Source organism: Rhamphochromis longiceps, linkage group LG15 (genome assembly GCF_057381845.1).
Source record: "Rhamphochromis longiceps isolate RC_006_pf linkage group LG15, R_longiceps_female_GT1.1, whole genome shotgun sequence".
In the NCBI taxonomy this organism is placed as follows: domain Eukaryota; kingdom Metazoa; phylum Chordata; class Actinopteri; order Cichliformes; family Cichlidae; genus Rhamphochromis; species Rhamphochromis longiceps.
In genome coordinates, this window is record NC_140571.1 from 772080 (window position 1) to 780285 (window position 8206).

The 8206-nt window shown below is 41.2% G+C and overlaps 1 protein-coding gene and 1 long non-coding RNA gene across 2 annotated transcripts in view; one reads left to right on the top strand and one right to left on the bottom strand.

The window, feature by feature from the left end:
- The window catches only part of stmn4 (stathmin-like 4), a 50262-nt gene that overhangs the window by 15895 nt on the left and 26161 nt on the right, over nt 1-8206 (bottom strand). The gene's annotated exons all lie outside the window — the stretch shown is intronic.
- On the top strand, nt 1203-8044 carry LOC146651740 (uncharacterized). Its single transcript, XR_014907696.1, has 3 exons — nt 1203-1562; nt 5690-5834; nt 7878-8044. It is a non-coding gene; the product is annotated as an uncharacterized LOC146651740 (long non-coding RNA).

Sequence of the window (8206 nt, forward strand, 5' to 3'; positions counted from 1 at the left end):
ATTTCAACTGAAGGTTTTAGTTTGTCACAAATGCTAATCTGACAAACTGTGTTAGCCATTTTAAGATGCCAGTGCAGTAGCAAGCAGAAGGTTTCCTGCTGTATTTTATCTACCGAAGCATCCAAGCTCAGCACCTGGGTAACGCCGGCCCATTTTTAGAGACTTTTTCCTACTTAGGAAATCCAAATGGTAAAAGGTTCATTCCAAAATCACCATATGGGACTTTTTTTGGACTGTGGCTGAAATGAAACCCAACTCTAAATCTGGACAGCTTCTGCTGACCTGCTGAGGTCATCAGAAGGTCAGGTTAGGATCTGAGTTGACCTAATCTTGTGCCATACAAGTGTTTTTCTATAAAAGTCCTACAAATAAAAAGATTCCAAGTGTTTTGTCTTTTAGTTGATGACACTGTTTCAGTTATATTGTTGGTTTATGATCAGAGCCTAAATAAAATGAATTTGCTAACGATCAGAAAAATCCAGAAAAATGGAAAAAATGAGGAAAAGGTTCAAAATAATTGTTATTTTGGATGCTTAAAGTCAACAGACTAAACATGCAGATTCGACCCATCATCAACTTCATCAGGTCTTCATAAAAAAACACACAAAACAGTCCATCTCATATCCAAGTTTGACTGTTTTTTTCTATCAGGGAAACCAAATGTGCCTGTGAGGCAGATCATTTGTTTCCTGTGTGCTTTCCTGTCGTCCTGGATCTTTTCGTATTTCCTGAGCATGCGGACTGATCCAGGATGCTTGCGTCCCTTAATGGGCATAAAACATTTGCAAACGACTTCAGTACAATAACATGGACATCAATAAAGTTGCTTGTTAAAGCACGAAGACTGTGTGAAGCAAACCACATGGAAGCAGCAGTGTGTCAGTGGGAGAAGCGCTCAGCAGCAGCAGCAGCTGCAGCCTGGGGTAAAGCCACTTTCATTTTCCCTGTGTGGGCGCCATCTTCTGGACAACCGTGGTCATGTTTCCTGACGAGGCACAGGATGTTTTAACCCGAGTTTGAACTTGCCCCAGTGAACCTCTTAAACTAAAGCCTCGCTCTTTGGCTCCCAGAGATGATACATGAGATGGTGAACAGCTGTCTGTGTTACACGGTCACCTCTTGTTGTTTTCCTTTGTCTCCTCTCATTTACCAGAATCCCTCCGAGTGCTTCCCTTCAGGCCCAGAGTGAGCAGTTCCAGGTATCTTTTCTAATGTTGATAGATATTCTGTGTAACAGTTGGTGAAATGTTAGTATTTGACCACTAGGCGGAGCTCTTGTAATGATAATGTAACTAACTCATTTTATTTTGTATGTTTTATTTTTGTGTTGCGCATGTTAACATTTTCCTTTTTTGCCTACCGGATTGGTGTACAGTTAATTTGATACATGGAAAATAGCCGGTTAATTTTGTAAATGTAAGGTAAGGGCAGAGGTCACTTCCTGTTTTGGGAAGTAAGGTCAGAGAAGCTGCTCATGGTGACGGTCTAGCCGTGTGAATGTTAAAGAAGAAATAAGTCCCAAGTTCCAATTACACCGGTTTGTCTACTTGCAGGCCAAAGTGGTATGTTTGTTTATATTTTGTGAATTTTATATTGTAATATGTTTTAATGCTGAAATATAATTTTCTTGTACATTTGTATTCACCAGTTCTACGGTGTACCTGTACGTTAAGAGAAGCACAGTAAACATCAGTAAAGAAGAACTCTCGTGTCTCTCGTGTATGTGTACAAGCCGGCATATTCTGGTTTTACTGGTGTACTCTCTTTATTTTTTTATTTTCATTTTTTTGCCTGCCCCGTTTGGCTCTTTTGCCATCAGAATTATTGTCTAAAGGCAAAGAAAGATGCCCAACAGATTTACTTTACCAAATCAACCAACCCAGCCTTGCTGTATTGGTCTATTTGATTCGCCTTTTATTGTTTATTTTATTTTAATCTGCTAAATACGGGACAGACTTGACTGGGGAAAAGAAAAGGGAGAAAGAAAGAGGGAAAGAAAAACAGCGGGGAAGAGGAACGGTGATAAAGGGCAAAAAACCCCAAAAACCAACAAAATAAGCAGACAAAAAATACATCTGTCAATCACCTGGATCACCTGTTGAGAAAGAAAAAAGAGAAAACAAGCAGAAAAAAAAGAGCAATATAATAAACAACATCATTACCATGCTCTATGGGAATATAACAGTAAATACTAAATATTAAAATGGCCTGCATTTGTATAGCGCTTTTCTAGTCCTTAAGGACCCCACAGCGCTTCACACTACATTCAGTCATTCACCCACACATTCACGCACTGGCGATGGCAGCTACATTGTAGCCACAGCCGCCCTGGGGCGCACTGACATTATTGTGCAGCACGTAAGATCGACAGCACACAGTGTGCTTTAAGGTAGGAGCCAAAAAGGGTGTAGTTTGTGTGTGTGAGCACCCGTGTGTACACCTGTGAGCATGAGCGCGCTTGTTTTAAAAGGTTCCTTCATGTAATGATCTGCTAGAGCAGGGGTGGGCAATCTCAGTCCACGAGGGCCGGTGTCCCTGCAGTTTTAGACGTGTCCTCGAACCAACACAGCTGATTTAAATGGCTAAATTAGCTCCTCAACGGCTGTATCCCAATTCAGGGTCTGCAGCCTTAAAGTACGCAGCCTCAACGATCCTCAAGGGCCATGTACTTAAAGACCACTAAGGCCGGAAGTGCGAGGCTTGTGAAATGGGACGGTCTAGCCTCTGTTGCGCTGCCCAGGTTGCCTAGCAACCATGATACTAACAGCTGGAAACGTGTCATACAGCTGTGTTTGACAGAGATGAAGGAGAAATCTTTTGTTCATTCGTTTGTTTGTTTCTACATGAGCTTTGATCATTCTCTGATTAAGCTCAGCTATTAAACGGCGAATATTTTAAAGTAAAGGCTTTAAAACCAAGTTAGTACAAACGTCACTGATGTCACATGACTTTGCCGACATGTGGCCACCAGTAATGTTTTCATGTTCTTCATTATTAAACATTTGCACATAAATAAGTGACATCATATTCAGTACTTACTTAAAGTTTACTCTTCGGCCGCCCCTCATCCGCCGTTTTTTTCGGCAAAATTATCCACACCCACCGCCGCGCTATGCATTCTGGGATATGTTGGGCCACGAAGTCTACACCGCCACGTCCTTAAAATTCAGGGAACTTAAGGACGCATTTGAGGGCCGCATTTCGAGCAGCCTTCGAATTGGGACAGCCTTCGTCGCGTCGCGGTGACGATCGGAGCAATTAATCGGGAAGACTGTAGATTTTGACCAGTTAATTGAGTAATCTGATATTCTTGCAAAAGAGTTTATCAATGCAATCACCCCAGAGATATTGGTTTGTGAGTTTTGGAGAAAAAGTAACACATCATCCGCATAAAGGCTGATTTTATGTTCCACGTTCTTACATTTTATGCCCCTAATTACTGAATTCTGTCTAATTGCTGCTGCTAGTGGTTCAATAAAAATTGCAAACAGTGAAGGGGAGAGTGGGCATCCCTGCCTGGTGCCCCTCAGGAGACAGAAGCTGGAGGATGTCTGGTCATTTGTTCTAACACAAGCTGTTGGGGAATTATATAATATTTTTAACCAGTTGATGAAAGAGGATCCAAAACCAAATTTGTGTAAAGTTGCAAATAGAAATTTCCAGTTAACTCTGTCACACGCTTTTTCTGCATCTAAAGAAAATATTGTAGTTTCAAGGTTTTTACTGTATGAGTAGTCTATCAAATTAAGTAATCTTATTTTGATAGACTCTTATTTTCTCCAGTCTCTTTGAGAGAGCTTTGCAGATTATTTTAAGGTCTACATTTATAAGGGATATTGGACGATAGCTTGAGGGATATACAGGGTCTTTGCCTGGTTTTAGCAGGAGATTAATGTTTGCAGAATTCATATTTGATGGAAGTCTGCCCTTTTCTTTAATTTCCAACAACGTTCTGTAGAAAACTGGTGCTAGAATCGACCAGAATTCTTTGTAGAATTCTGCAGGAAAGCCATCTGGACCTGGAGCCTTATTATTGGGCATACTTATCAGGGCTTCCTGGAGTTCACCTGGTGTCAGTGGTGAATCCAGTGCCATTGCTTGAGTGTCTAATAATTTTGGAAGAGTTATGTTGTCCAAAAACTGATCAATTTCTTTTTTAGATGGGTTTATTTGTGGTGAATACAACGTTTTATAGAAATCCCTGAAAATGTTGTTTATTTGTATCGGTTCATATATTGTGTTCCCAGATGAATCTTGAACAGCACATATAGTTGTTTTTTCTTTATTTATTTTTAGCTGGTTTGCTAGAAATTGACCGGATTTATTACCATGTTCATAATTTTGTAGGCGTAGTCTTTGTACTAAGAATTTTGTTTTTTTATCAATTATCTCATTTAATTCTAGTTTTGTTTTGCGTATTTTGTTCAATGTTTCCTGATCTTGGTGGGACGCGTAGGCTTCTTCTAGTGATTTGATGTTTTTTTCTAATTCCTGAATATTTTTGTTTTCTTTTTTCTTTTTATGTGATGAGAAAGAAATTATTTTACCTCTCATCACAGCTTTCCCTGCTTCCCATAGAACAGAAGCTGATGTTTCGGGAGTGTCATTATAGTTCAAATATGAAGTCCACTCTTTTTTAAAATATTTAATAAAGTCTTCATCTTTAAGTAGTGATATATTAAATCTCCAGTTTTTACTTGGCGTAGTATTATTCTTGTGCATTAGTGTTAAAGATACAGGACCATGATCGCTGACAGCTATAGGATGAATCTCAGTGTCTGAAATGTCACACAGCAGTGAGCTGCTGACCAAAAAATAATCCAGACGAGAGTAAGAGTGATGGACATGTGAGAAAAAAGTATATTCCTTACTGGTGGGGTGAAGGGAGCGCCATGCATCGCAAAGACCAAAGTCGCTCATATACTGTTTGATTATATTTGTGGACTGCCAATTACGCTGAGTTCCTGTTGTGTTGAGCCTATCCATGTCTTCATTTAGTCCAAGGTTGAGGTCACCTCCAAGAACAAGTGTGCCATCTAAGTGTTCAGAGAGTGTACTGAAAAAACCGTGAAAGACTGAGGGATCGTCAACATTTGGACCATATACACTTGCAATACATAGCTTTTTATCACGTAGATAGTTTAATGATTTGGCCGGGGAAGCTGCACTCTGGGCCTTCTTCATCACGAGATCCTGGAAGCACTGATCGATGTAATCTTGGAGAGCCTCTAAACTCTCCCCGTTGTTCTCCAGGGTGTTGGAGATGATTTAGACAAATGTTGTTAGTTATAAGACAATTGATAAGTGTATTTGGTAATACTGAAGCTTAAAGGAGTTCGTTCAATTCTAAACTACCATTCGCTTTAATTTTCCGCCAAAATCTCCGGCGTCTGACGTCAGTTACAACATGAGTCACTTACCGCCCTCTTCTCTGATGTGTGCTCTCTTTATGATGCTCAGACAGGCGGTGCATGTGTGTGTGTGCAGTCCCTGTGCAGCAGAGGTCAGAGGTGACAGCTATGACTCTCCAGAGTGAGGTTGGAGCAGTCCTCAAAGACAATGCTGATACAACGATTTTCTATAAAAGTGACACCGGCTCATCGCTCTCTGTAATCTGCCTCCTGTGAACAGTGACTGTGAGACAGTTTGCATTTCCACTAAACGTGATGAACATCTCCTGTGTTTGCAGATGATGGTGGTGAGGAGAGGAAGCAGAGACTGATGCTGGTTTTACAGTGTTCACAATGAAGCTACAGCTGTCTCTCGCTCTGCTGTGAGATGACTAATGAACATGGAGGTTTCTTTTTTACTCGTCCCTTTCTTTGTGTTTCCAGGTGACAAATGACTTTGGCATTCAAACAGATAACGTCACTATCATATCAATGGTTTACCTCGCTGTATAACACAAGCATTAGTTTATTGCACCAACAGATCATCAACCTGACAAAATTCACCAAGCTGACAGATACGTGTGGACAGCACAAGTATTACAAAGCAGGACTGCATGTCTGTTTATTTGCTTTATAGCGTCTTTGCTCTTAACACCTAATGCCTCGTTCTTCACGCCCGCCCAGCGGGGTGATGACGGGACCCCATCAGCCGTTTACACCTGAGGTTTAAAAAGGCTTTAACTCATCCAGGACCTTAAATCCCTGTGTCAGAGCAGAAGGCGCGCACGCACGCGCGTGCACGCACGCACGCGCACACACACACACACACACACACACACACTGTTACGTCCCTCTGCAGCTTCTAATCGTCTCAGTGTTTTCAGCTGGTGCTAATTGGCCACACCTAGTCAGGTGTGGATAAAAGCATACCTGAGGCAAGCTTTCCGACAGTGCACTAGTCTTTGCCTTGGTGGCACCAGCCATTTTAGCCAACCTGGTTTTCCATTTTAGGATGAAACCTCTTCTCACCCACACTCTGTTATTCATCTCCTTTTTTTATGTTGCGGCTTTTGAGCACACACTTACTTTATCAGACTTTCATTATGACATTATTAGTAGAAGATAAAACCCTTGTGCTTCTAAAGTCAGCGTTTGCTTTGAGACAGAACGTGTCATTGTGTCGGCACCGGCTCATTGGTTGGCACTAAAAAACTCAAGTGCAAAATGTGATCCGGTTGGCACACGGCTGCAATGGGACAACATGTGACGTCTGTGAATCCTTTCCAGATACAGTGAATATAATGTGTTTACCTTTTCATTCATGCAGCATTTTTGCATAATGATGTATGAAATGAGTTCAGTCAGGTTGGGTTGCTGTGACTTACACAAAGATCAGGAAGCGTTTCACGACTGATGAAATGTTGGCACGATTTACTATACTTTGCTTCCAAGCAGCCAGACTTTGTGCTGATGTTTCCCCAGGCTTTGTGAAGGTCTAATCCTTCAACCTGACCATTTACACCAGTGACACATTCACACACAAACTGTATTTAGAAGCACTTTGTTGCTAGCAGCCTGTCACAAAAACAGATCATCTGTTTCCATTTCTTTGGTTACATCTTTGAAGAAATGGCAACAATGACACCGTCTGACCGGCGTGAAAGAACACCGGTTAGATGGTTCTCAAAGAGCTCTTAGCTGAAAACTTGGCATACCTCAACACAGAGTGCAGTGTGTCCTTAAAAAGATGAAGTACAGCCACATGAGCTGATGCTGTTGTACTGGTGTGTACTGGTCCCAGTAAAACAGCTCACTTTATTACAGATGCACTGATGTGAGCTTCCCTGCTGCAGTTGAGCATCAGTGCAGGAAAGTGTTTCCTGACATAATAATGATCACACACAATGATGGACACTTTCAATGACTCGGCATTAATGTACCTTTGAGCATTAGCAGGAGTCACCGGTGGCCTATAACAAGCTGCTCTGTAAGCCTATGACTGTATTATCTAAAGAAATGTCAGAGTAGAACGAGTGGTGGTTTCCTGAGTGTGTATGATTATGCTGAACCCGTGTTTTTGAATATTGAGTCAACAGATTATTAAACAGTTTCTCTAATAGCTTTGGGTTCATCTAAAGTGAAATGTTACGCTTCTCAAACGAGACCATGACTTGTTCCATCACTACCCTGCAGATGCTCCTCCAGGGCTTTGGGGGTGTTTCAATTTCAAATCACACTGTAGAGAAGGTGTCGCGAAATCAATCAATGTAGAGCAGTGTCACAAACCACGGAGGCCCCAGAAAAGTGCAATCAAACGGTCAGTTTATTAACAGCCCGGAGAAAACATCAGCATATGTCTTCTGACAAAAATACAGTGAGACACCAAATGAGTTGAGGCCTCAGGCCTGACACATTCCTAGATTATATGTGTTATATGTGTTGTAAGCATGCATGCAGTCAACCTTCTATGTTCTCATCTTCCCTCAGCATGTATCACCTGGACAGTCACGCCAGTGAAGCTTAAGACCCTTAATGGACGGAACATCAACTCTGAATAAGCACAAATGCAATGTGTATAAAATACTTCTGGCTGTACCTGTAATAAAAGTTAACATAATAGAAGGATCCTTAACTAAACATCCTCAATAAACAACTTTAATGCAATATCAATACTGTGAGAAATATTATTAAATGGAATAATGCAGTAAAGAATGTTATTAATGCAATTATAATGATTCAAGTTATATGGCAGCAATAAAAGAATTTCTGGATCTCCACAAAGGCCACGGCAAAGATGACCCACTTACCTCGCACCG